At 45.5% G+C, this 12,086-nt stretch overlaps 1 protein-coding gene across 6 annotated transcripts in view; it reads right to left on the bottom strand.

Moving 5' to 3' along the window:
• Positions 1-12,086, bottom strand: part of PHC2 (polyhomeotic homolog 2) — a 95,622-nt gene that overhangs the window by 14,359 nt on the left and 69,177 nt on the right. Inside the window, exon 1 of one of the 6 annotated variants that reach the window (XM_081057170.1) lies at positions 8,655-8,794. The exons of the other annotated variants lie outside the window; for them this stretch is intronic. The gene's annotated coding sequence lies outside the window, so the exon portion shown is untranslated. Of the gene's footprint in view, positions 1-8,654; positions 8,795-12,086 lie in introns of those variants that run through there. 6 annotated transcript variants of the gene reach the window in all.

Genomic DNA, 12,086 nt, shown 5'->3' with positions numbered 1-12,086 from the left:
AGCGAGGCTGATGTCTGCCTGTAAGAGTGGCACTTCTAGGTTCCTGACTATAAAGAAGTTTAAGAGCTATTCCTTTGCCCATTTCTTCATCTTATAGCAAGAAAACATTTACGCCAGCTCCAGGCACTTACTTGGAAAGGCATGATGACCTCTAGGGGCAGAGGCTGGGAGGCGCCTATCAAAATGGCCCAGCCCTCAAGATTTGCTGGTACTGGTAAGTGTCCAGGGAGGCTGAGCTCTCCTGCCCTCTGCAGACAGAGATGAGGTCAGGCAGGCCCCCAGCTATGCAAAATCTGGGCCACTTCAGAACCAGTTCTGATGTTCTTTATATGCACAGATAAGACAAAAGGCATCAGTTATTCTGGAACATGGTTTAGTACTAACATTAATTGTGAATATTTCAGATGGCCTCACTGTTGATTCTATTTGCTCCTAAAATAAGTAGCCTTGAAGACCTGACTTCAGAGGAAACGGTGGGGGGTGCGTGGGTGGGCCTTAAGCAGAGTATTTTATTCTACAAGACTTCTAACTACCCTTGCAGGAAGGAGAAAGCTGGAGCTGATGGGAGTTAAAAATTTAAGGAAGCAGAGTAAGCGATAATATGGATCATTTACCTGCAGCAAATTCTGTTCAATGAAGGGTACCGCATTTCCCCGAAAATAAGACATAACTGGAAAAGAGGCCATAGCATGATTTTTCAGGATGACATCTCCTGAACACAAGCCCTAATGCATCTTTTGGAGCAAAACTTAACATAAGACCCGGTCTTATTCTCGGGGAAACGGTAAAACAAGGCTGCCTACACACCACAGAGCATTCTCTCCAGGCCCCTCCCTGGCTCTGAAGTCCTACTCACTGTGCCTCAGCTTAGCAGGCCAGTCTTGTGGCCAGGTTGGATGACAGCAGGATTTCTAAAGAATTTCTTGTTCTAGGGGGAGCCTGAATGGAACGCCTGCAAAGTGACCCCTAGGGAAACCATAACCAGTAGATGCACACTATACCTGGTCAGAGCGGGGGAGGAACCACAGCATGCTAGCACCGGCACCGGCAGAAAACAGTTCTGGTGGAAAGGTCTGCGGGCCACCATTTACATTCTCCTTAGTTATACGTGGGCCCCTAAAGAAATCAGTGCCACTCTGAGAGTGAGGGAGGCAAGATATTTCATTAAGCACCAATGTGTTGGCATCCCTCCCCCTCTCTCTAGGGGGAGGAAGGGGCAGCATTAGCACAAGGTAGGGAGTAGGAGGAGGGGAGAATGGAGGCTCTATCCAGGGATCCTGACAGTCTGTCAATTGAAGAGATTGATTTGGTTAACCTTTTTTAAAATGCAAATATATACCTGTGGTCATTCACACCACACTGTGAACGCTTAGGTAAGCAAATAGCTTTCCTCCCAATTTAGGGACAGAAGGTTCAGTGGGAGGGGTGGAGGTGGAGAGAAACCATTTTGGATCATGGGTGCTAGAGCACAGATGATGAGAGTTAGAAGGGCCCTGAGTGTAACATCTTAATCTTCCAGATGAGCAAAAGGGTGCACAGCTAACGGCGTGCATTTTAGAATCAAGGTGCGGGTGGATGCCATTTATTTGGAAGACAGTACCTTCTAAATACACACAAACGGTGCTCTTCATGGTGGGAAAACTGTAGGCCCCTTCCCACCCTGGGGGCCCCTGAGTACCAGAAGGCAGAAGGAACCAACGTCAAGTGCTTCTAACTTTTTCAATCCTGCTCAAGACCAGAGCTGTCAGACACACAGACGTCCTTGCCCTGAGGACACACAGCAGGCTGTGGCTCTCACACCGATGCCATCACCATCCTGCTCCTCAAAGCACCTTCCTTGGATCTGCAAAGAACAGCCTGCTCTGAAGGGCCTCTCTGGAGAAGGGAAGTATGGCCGTGGCAGGAGGATCCCTTTGGGGCACTTTGCTGAGGAAAGAGGTGAGCTTTAAAGTCACAGGGAGAAGAGGCCCTGGCTCCACACCCAGATTCCTGCAGGGCAGCTGGCCAGCAGAATGAAAGAGGCCACGCCTGGTGGCCCCAGACCTGCCCTCAGGGTCACTGCAAAAAGCCGTGTTGAGTTTGGGTTAAGAGGATTGGCGAGCAGACAAGGTTCTTGGATCTTAAGCTTCTGGGCTGAGCACACTGGTTACGCTGGTTACAGCATCTGTTAGGGAGCGCCCTTCCTCCTGACCGGCAGCCATTGCCATACAGCTGACTTTCATGCTGTCTCTTAGGACACCCTTCTGACTGACCCACAACCCCCAGCTAACTGTGTGCATAAGCTGAACTGTAAACAGCTGAATGTTTTCCAAGCTGCCACCCCCAGCTATGAAGGAAGGACTCAATGAAGCGAACAGCCACCCTCCCCCACGCAGTTGAGGACGATGGGAGTGATGGGGGATTTCCAAACAGCTGCAGGAACTGCTTCCCAGCCCACAGGGAGTACTGGAAGGGCGGGCAACCAGATCAAACTCGCAGCAGCACACAGGACCACAGGGTGACTTCTGACAGGTCAACGCCCTAGGGAAGAACAGTTAACTCGGACTGCAGGGAGTCAGGGAAGCTTTCAAAGAGTTCCTACTTAAATGGGGACAGTCCTATGGTATCTCATGCTGAGGTGGAGGGCCCCCACATATTGTCACGTCACAATTCTCTGGCATATGCTATGGTTGCAAAGGAAAATGGAACCAACGGAAGAGGCTCTACTCTAAGAGACATCATCACCGCAGGAGAGGAAAGAAAGAATGGCAGAGTGGAAAGAGCACTGGCTCTGGGTCAGGCCTGGGTTCATATTCTGGTTCCATCTTAGATTACCTATGTACCTTCAAGCATTTGGTACCTGCTCTGAGCCTGTTTCTCCACCTATACAAATGAAGACTTGCCTATTTTGCAAGGCTACAGTGAATATTAGAGTTGATATATGTAAAGCGCCTGGCATTGATTTAGAAGCTGTGCTACATGGCAGTGAAGACTTTGGGATCAGAAAAAAACTAGGCTTAAATCCTAGTCTGTAATCCTGGGCAAGTACTCTAGGCCTCAGTTGCCTCATCTATAAAATGGGGTATTTACAACTGTCTCACATGGCTGCGATGATGAGGATTAAGTAAGACAATGCAGGTACAACACAGTGGGACTGGCCTGACTTGGACATGGGAGGGTTAACATCACTGAGCTCTGAGAGAAGATTCGGTAGGAAACCACCCTAGTCTCACTCTCTCACGGAGAAGGGCCTCTGACAGCCCCAGAGCAGAACTATTCTTTCATTGGCCCAATCTCAGGTATCATTCATGTTCCTCAGATGCCTTGGTCTACTCAGGGTGTCCTATCCTTGTACTTGAGGTCAGGTGTCAGGAGAAATGTTATCTCCACTTTGATAGTGACTACATCATAACAGAAATGCACTGTGCCCTTCAGGGCACACCAAATATCTTAATTCACCTTCAACAGGGCAAGACAACCCCGATTCTGTTTCTAGTATACAGCTCTTTCATAAAGAGTCGCAGCCAATCACACAAACGGTACAGAAGAATCCCAGAAAACAGAAAAGTGATAACTCTGGAACAAATAAAAGGAAAAATCACTTTATCTAGAGAACAGCAAATGTATGAAACTTGTAATGCCAAGAGGAGGTTTAGCCTATGAAAAGAAATTCATTTAAAAGGCTCAAGATAAAATCATGGCAGATGGGTTTATAAAGCTTACAGAAAAACCTAGAAATGTTTAGTAAATTCCCTAATTATTTTCAGGTTGATAACGAGGAAAGGCAACCATGTTGCCCAATATGATGCCTTATTTATTTATTTGGTTACCAACTGCAGGATCACTAACATTCTTAGATAAATGGTGGGGGGAGAACACCAAGCCTTAGTTGTCTTGTCTATGTAATGGGCTGGATAATACTTATTTTGCAAATCAATCCTGATAATTTCTGCTCTTGGAAAACACAACTCCCTTCCTTCCTGTAACCACTGTCTAAGCTTTCCATCACCCTATTTTGCTAGCAATCAACTGATGGAACAGATTAATATTGATTACTGGAGACCTGGAAATGTGGATTTAATCAATTTTTAAAAATTATTGATTCACATTAATTCTGTATTAATTTAAAGTGTCACTGGCTTTGATTATTTAAAATGTCTTAATATAGCCGTGTGGATTTAGGCCCCATAAGGATGGTTTCAAATATGCTAAGGACATCACTAACTAGGGATAATTACATGGCATTTTAGACATAATAACCATGCAACTAAAGCTTTAAAAATAACTCACAGCAGTCATGAACTCTCATTGTCTTGCCAACAGTCTCAATATTCAGTCTCAGGCCTAGTCCTCCTAATGCACTAGAGAAGAGCTGGTTATGACATGACATCTAATACACATCTTTTCTTAAGAGAAACTATAATCACTTCCACTGCTAAGAAAATCATTCAAGAAACATATTTGCTTTAAAGAAAATCATAATAGCAAACTGGGACTCTTCAACATCTGGATTCATCTTAGAAAACTGGTAATCCCTGTATCACAATCATTTATTTAACAGATGTAGAATTAATGGTCTCTTCTTTTGGACTTAATCTAAAGTAAAAAATCACTTGGAAATTCAAAGAATAAGAAAGCACATCCCTTCTCACGGTAAATAATTTGGAAGGGGAAGAAAAAAAAAACTAAGTTTACTATACTGGCCTAGATGGCCTTACAATGAATGAGTCACAGAGCAACAATTTATTACTTAAATTAATGCTATGTTTCTTACTATACTTTTTATCTTTAAAAACTGATCAATCTTAATTGTGTAACTTGATTATAAAACAGCACTTTTTTGATGTTAATTACATTCTATTTTTGTTACTGGCAGAGAAAAAAATCCAGAAATCTGTAAGACTGCCGTCTTGGATAAACCTTGGATAAACAAAAGATTGATTATTTTTCTGACAATTCCCAAAATGTCATAAAGTTGAATTAAAGATGATTTGCCTCTGAGTATTTTTATGTATCAAATCAGTGTTCTGATGTAGCTAGTAATTCAAACTGAAATTTTAAATAAGCCAATGCTTAAAATGGAACCTGCACCGACCTGAGTTGTGATTAAAGTTATCTTAAACAGGCAGACTTTATTTTTTAACAGAAAACATACAGTCTTTTTAACTAGTGACTCACATTGTAGTTTAAGCCACGCCCATAAAAACATTTAAAACATAAATGTACTTATGTTCAAACCTCTACCTTGAGGGGCAGTCCAGCTTTGATTTCCATCAAACAAGTTGCTAAATCACTGCAGAGTCATTTCTGTTACTGGCACAAAGGACTCATCAGAGTTGATTGCATAACGCAGCCAGTCCTCACCCTGCTTTTCCATGGGGGTGGAAAACACAAAAGTATCTCTCTACAACACTTTTGTGAGATTCCTCCTGATCACAGAAAACCATCATCTTCATCTTCCAGTTGCAAAATGGCATAAAAGGAATAAAAGAGAACCTATCATTTATGAAGACTCCTTATTCTTATTTCCCTACTCTCATCTCTAGTAGATGTATCTTTTCAGAAGATAATCTTTTGTGGGTGGGACTCAATCTTCTGGATATTAAATGGGAGAACTTTAACATAAGTTTAGATTGACTCTAGAAGAGGGGGAGAAAACCAAACCCTTGGTAAACATCATACTAACATGGAACAGAACCACCAACCTATTTCCTAGTTTTTTAAATTAAAATTTTTATTTGGGCTTACTGCTCCATGCTATCTGCAGCGAAGGACTTTGACAGGAAGTGGATGAACTTTATTGGGCAAATGGTTACCGAATGCCTGGCGTGAGGGCGGAGACTCAGAGGATGAGGACAGTCAAGCCATTCTCTTCATACATTCACAAAGGGACAAAATAGAGATAAAAAAACATTCGTGAACTCACAGGTAGAGGTTCTTGACTCTGAGACAGTAATTGTTTTTTGTTTTCTTTAAATAAGAAAACCTAGGGAGGGGACAAGCTATGTGAGAGCATGCAAGACCAGAAGCAAGAAGAGTTCAATTTTGTAAGATGACCTATCCATTTATTCCTCTTAGTTTTTTCTCTCTCCCTCTGAAAAAGCAGAACCAAGGGATCCAAAGTATCTGAGACAGGAAATGAGTAAGGCAGGAAAAAGGATGTGGTCTGAAAAAGAGTGGATTCTGGGGCTGAGCCAGGGCAAGTAACAGGCACAGGGTCATAGATGGGGGAAGGGGTCTTGGTGGCAGGAAGAGAAGTCTTAGGGTCAATCGGTTTAGACTAGAAAGTGAGTGACAGAGAAGGTATGTCTGGAGAAGCATAACACCTTCCAAAAAGGCTACCCTCCACTGAAACGCAGATGGCTGAAGAGACCTACAGCCAGGAGAATCATTACTGGGACAGAAAGAAGAGCTGGAGTTTCCATTCCTTTATTTTAAGGAAAGTGGATATATATATATATATATATAGAGAGAGAGAGAGAGAGAGAGAGAGAGAATGTACTTGACAAAGAAAGGTAAATTAGAAATTAAGCCAGGACCTGAAAGAGACATGGAAAGAGCTGGGGGGTGAGTACATGATGAAATAACAACAGTCAATAAGCATATATGTGCCACATTATCAATAAAACAACAGCTAAAAAAGAAAAAAAAAGGAAGAGGGGAACGAGGACAGGAGATTGCTCATGAAAACGCAGTTGGACAACTGAGAAACCAACTCAAGAACAACACAAAAGTGGACTAAGAAACTACCTACTTTCTCAAGATTAAGGCTGGAGAAAAAAAGGCATCTATTCTTCTCAGTGTGTATGGACAAGCCTGGAAACAGATCTTGGGTGGGCTGAAAGGCAGAGCTCACGTGATGAAGAGGGCCTGGAAAAGGCAGGTGCCAAAAGAACACCACTATCCATCTGCTGGACCCTCTGTGAAACAAGCCAGCCCTTGTGAATGAGCCAAACCAGCTCTGGTTCCCGCCTCGCAGGGACTGGAACTTAGGTACAGAAACAGTGGAAAAGTTTATCAGCTGATTCAAAAGTGTGCATATTTCCAAATATAGATGCAGATGTTGGGGGCTGTGTGGCAAAATCATTTTTATATTCTTTCTCCACAGTGCCGAGGACAGTGCTTTATATAAAGCAGAAGCCAAATGAAGGTGTTTTACATCTGAATGAAACCAAAACTACTTAGCTGTGCAAGTATCTTAAGACAGGATCTCTTGCCGTATAACCAACACAGTAAGTTATTTTTATTCTACAGTCAAAAATGTTATGAAGGGCCTACATTCTTTGTGACCTAAACCTAAGCCCTAATCAACAGCCACGACCACAAGTGTGCTGCCTTGTACTGGAATAAAAGATGGGGAGGGCAGGGGGGCAGAAATAAAGGAGTAAGAAGGAATTTCCTTGCCTAATTAGCCTGTAATTTTCAGACTCACCTAGAAATCCTGACAGTTCCAACCTTTGGCTTGACTCAGGAGGGGAAGGAAAATCCCAGGTGAATAATAATTGGATTACCCGGTTATGCCCCAGAGCCGACTGGCTGGAAAAGGCCAGGACAGCAAGGCTGATGGTTAAATTAGATGGTTAAAGTGACATTATTTTCTAAACTTAAAATCGAGATGCTTGTGCTGACAGACAACGGGATAGAGTATTTTAAATTGGGGCTGTCCTAGAAAAATCGAGGACATATGGTGGTGGATTGAGGTCGGTAGCTTATTTCACAACAAGGGAGCCTCTGGGCCCAATATGCTAATGAGAGGGGATTACAGATCTAGGATGGGAGATACAGGAGGGGAAAGCTGTCACCGATTCGTGAAGCAGGGAAAAGAATAAAAGACTAGACAGCACAGGAAGAAGGTAAACATCCTAGGTATTGGATAGGAAGAAAAGGAAAGTTGATCAGAACTGAAAGTATGTCAGTGAAATCTGTTCAGGCCGGGGTGGGGGAGGGATGGGGGAGGGTGTCACGGGCATAGACTGGTGTCCAGCCTGGAGTGTGCAGGGGGGACAGGAGTTCGGACTGTAGCTTCACCGTTAGTTTACAACCTGACCTTGGGCAAATTATCCCCTCTGTGGGCCTCAATTTAAACGGATAACCTCAAAATCCCGATTTTAATGTAAAGAATCCACAATACAGTATACCTGCATTTGGCACGGGAGAGAAAAGGCGCTTCTGCTCTCCTAAAAATGGAAGAGAGGACAGACCCAGAACAGCTTGTCTCTTTCCATCCAATTAAAAACCTCGTGAGACTGAACTAGATGAAAAACAAAACTCCAGCGAAGCCGCGGGCCCCGCAAGGCAGACGTCCCCCTGCCGCTGGTGCGCAGCAGCCTTGCCCCTTACACGGGCCGGTCGTCTCCGGGAAAACCGCCGTCCCGGGAGGGCAGAGGCGGCGGAGGGGTGCACGGGACGCCGGGCCGGGGACGCACGGAAGCGGGTGGCACGCCGCGGGTGACACAGCGGCTTCCGGGGCAGTGCGGGGCCGGCGGGGTCCCGGACTCGGCGGGCGCGGGGCACCTCCCCGGCGCCGAGGGCGAGTCGCGGGCTGGCACGGCCTGGCAGCCGGGTAGGCCCGGGCCGTGAGTGGCACCAGAGGGCGGTGCCCGGTTTCCAGCGCGACGAGCGCGGGCCGCCGACTCCCTGCTGGCGAGAACCCCTCCCCCGCCACGGACACTGACCTGTCCAGGGCCCGGCTGGGCCTGGCCGGGCGGGGCCTACTCAGCCCCTCGGCCGGGCGCCGCCTCGCGCGGGGTCCCGGGCCCGGGCGGGCCGCCTCCTCTCCGCCGGGAGCCTCCGAGCCGGGGCCCGGGGCTGCCGCGGCGCATCCGACCGCACCGGCCTAACCGGCGTCAACAAAGAGCGGCGGAGGCGTTAGGCCGAGCGGGGGCGCGAGCAACGGCCGGATTGCGCGCGCGCGGCTGGCGCTCGAGGGCTGCAGCCGCCGCGGAGACAATGCCGCGCGTCCCGGCAGAGCTCCCGCGGCCGCCTCCGCCGGGGGCGGGGTGAGGCGCAGGGCGGGGCCTGGGCCGTGCGGGGCGGGGCCTCAAGGAGGCGGGGCGCCGGCGCGGAAGCCCGGCCGCGCGCTTCCTTTGTGCGGCGGCTCTGGCCCCGCCCCGGGCCTTCCCCAAGGCGCAGTCGGGCCTGCGGCAGGTGAGGGAGGTCAGGTTTAGGTTTGGGAGGCGAACGCCACGCCATGAGAGTGTCTGCCCTTGCCGCGTCAAAAGTCCCCAGTGGCGTGGAGGACTGGGCCTCCCGCCTCGGCCAATTCAGAGGCAATAATAACGACCACCAGCAATTGAGTGCTTAATATGTGTCAAGACCTCCATGCACGCACTCTCAGTGCTCACAATAACCTTACGAGTAGTCATTATACACTCCACTGGGAACTGAGGATCAGAAAGGTTACGTAATGACCCAAGAGACCCAGCTACACCTCCATAAACGGGGATAATGCCTACTCTTTAGGCTTATTGTAAAGGTTAACTGAGGACATACTAATTGCCGGTAGTGCCTGGCATACAGTTGGAGCCCAATAAATGTGACTTCTTAAAGTACACTGGTTTAAACTGAATTGTTGTGGCAAAGCACATTCGTTCAGTAGATAATGCTAGATGCAGGGTTACAAAAGACATACAAAATGATGCAGGGTTACAAAAGACGTACAAAATGACTCACGAGTACTCCTACCCCCTGCCCCCTCCCCCAGGCTTTAGGCTGAGTAAGATAGCAGGAATCTCTCCAGGCTTGGCTTCTCTCTATTCCCAACATTTCCCCATTGTCTTGCCTTTTTTTTAGCATTCATATCCACCCACCCCCGCCTTTCCCCTTCAGGCCAGCCTCATCCCTTTTCCATTGTTTCCACATTTTACATTTATTTTATATTTCTTGACTGTCTACTTCGCTCCCTTTCTCTTCCTCATTCCCTTTCTTCTTTCATCTCTAGTATTTTTCAAAATTTTAAAGCTCTCTTTCATTTATATTCACATTTCCTCCCCTTTCTGCCTTTGCATTTCTTACACTTAACGTTTTATAAATGAAGCTAACATGGGATCGACTACTCACCTTCTCTCTATGTCCACACTTTCCTGCCTCCCTACCTTTACCTCCACTACTTTCTCCTGGAATGCTCAACACTGTATGTCCAGGTCCTACCTATCTTTCAAGGTCTAGACTCAAGAACAGTGATCGACAAACTTCTTCTGTAAGGGACCAGACAGTAAATATTTTAGACTTTGCAGGCCATCGGGTCTCTGTTGCAACTACTCAGCTCCGCTACTGTAGGAAAGCAACCACAGATAACTCGTACATGAATCAGTGTGGCTGTGTTCCAATAAAACTTTATTTATGGACCCTGAAATTTGGATTTCATATAATTATCATGTATCATGAAATACTATTCTTCTTTTGATTCTTAAACATCTTAAAATGTGAAAAACATTAATAACTTCTGGGCTGTACAAACACGGGTGATATGCCGGATTTGGCCCTTGGGGTGCAGCTTGACAACCCCTGCTCTAGAACAATGCCACTTCCTCTCTGCAATCTATCCTGATAATCTCTACTCGGTAATAACTTTTCCCTCTTATAGCATTTACCCATAATCCTTCTATGGCATTTATCACATTTTAGTTTTTACTATACATTTTTTTTCTGTTCATTTCTCATCTTTCCTAGTAGACCTTAAGCTCCTTGAAGGATGGGCACAGACCTTATTTCTCTTTGTATTACCTACCATCCCACAGTGCTTTGCACAGAACAGGCATTCAAACATGTACAGAATGGATATACAGTTAAGTCTTAGGTAGTTGACAATTGTTTCCACCGTGCAAAACTTACTTCTCTCATGAGATAGTACTTCAGGAGCAGTGATTGTTCTGTGTATATCATCTTGATTAGATTTCAGGAAGAGATTTTTGAGAGCTTTATAAATAAGAGAGAGAAAGGTGGGCGAATGTGGGTTCATTTAGGGGTTGTCGATAACAAATATTTGAACAAAGAATGTTGATTATCACCAACCTGCAGACAGGGCATGAGTGCTCAGTACGGGTCCTATTGAATATTTCTATCAGCAAATGGGATAGACCCGAGAAAACATGCTATATAATTTACAGATGGCAAAGTTAAGCAGAGGAGTTAATATGATGAATAACAAAATTCAGATATGAAACATTCCTGCCCCCTTACGGAGTGTCTCTGTGCCTCAGTTTTCTTATCTTTAAAATGGTTCCTACTTCAGAAGGTTACTGTAAGGATTAAATGAAGAAATACATGTAAAGCCTGGCAGAGAGAGTTCAGTAAATGTTAGCTATTAACTATTACTATTTTCTTGCTAGGCTGGACCTATGGGCTAAATTCATGATATGTGGAGCCAAGAGTACAATGTCCTGACGAAGGAAGGTGACAGAGTTATACTTAGAGCCAGTCATGGTGTTGCCCTTTCATAGCCTTGTGACCTGGAGGCTCTTCGAGATTTTCATTTCCTCCTCTGAACAATGGGGACAATTTCTCTCTCAGGGTTACTATCATGAGTAACTAAAGGAAAACTTAGAACAGTACTTGGCACATAGTAGGTGTTCAACACAGTTTTGTTCCTCCCTACCATATCATGCAGATATTGGAAATCGTCCTGCCCCTTGAAGGGCTTATAAAGCTAGCTAGGTCCAGGTGCCCTCCTATGGTGACGAGTGGCTTTTTATATTTGGAATTAATGTGCTTAATTTTGAGGATCACACTTTCAGAGAATTAATGAAAAGGTGGAACGATGACCAGACAAGAATGACCAGGATGGAGGGAATGGAAGGTTTTGACATGTGATAGGTGAAAAATGAAAAAAACTCGCAGATAATTAGTCTGGAGATTCTCTCTCTCTCTCTCTCTCTCTCTCTCTCTCTCTCTCTGTCTCTCTCTTTCTCTCTCTCTCTCATGGGAGGGAAAGGAAAGAGACATAACTGTCTATAAATACTACAGGACATGGATTCTGTTACAATTCACAAGACAGAATCACAATCAGTGGTGGAAGTTCCAGGACGGCAGATTGGCTTAATTTGAAGAGTGGCTTTCTGATAATCAGAGAAATTCCACAATGGAATGGCTGCTTTTCAAAAATGGTG

The sequence above is a fragment of the Rhinolophus hipposideros genome (genome assembly GCF_964194185.1).
Source record: "Rhinolophus hipposideros genome assembly, chromosome: 8".
NCBI classification, from domain to species: domain Eukaryota; kingdom Metazoa; phylum Chordata; class Mammalia; order Chiroptera; family Rhinolophidae; genus Rhinolophus; species Rhinolophus hipposideros.
This window is presented reverse-complemented; position numbering and strand designations above follow the sequence as displayed.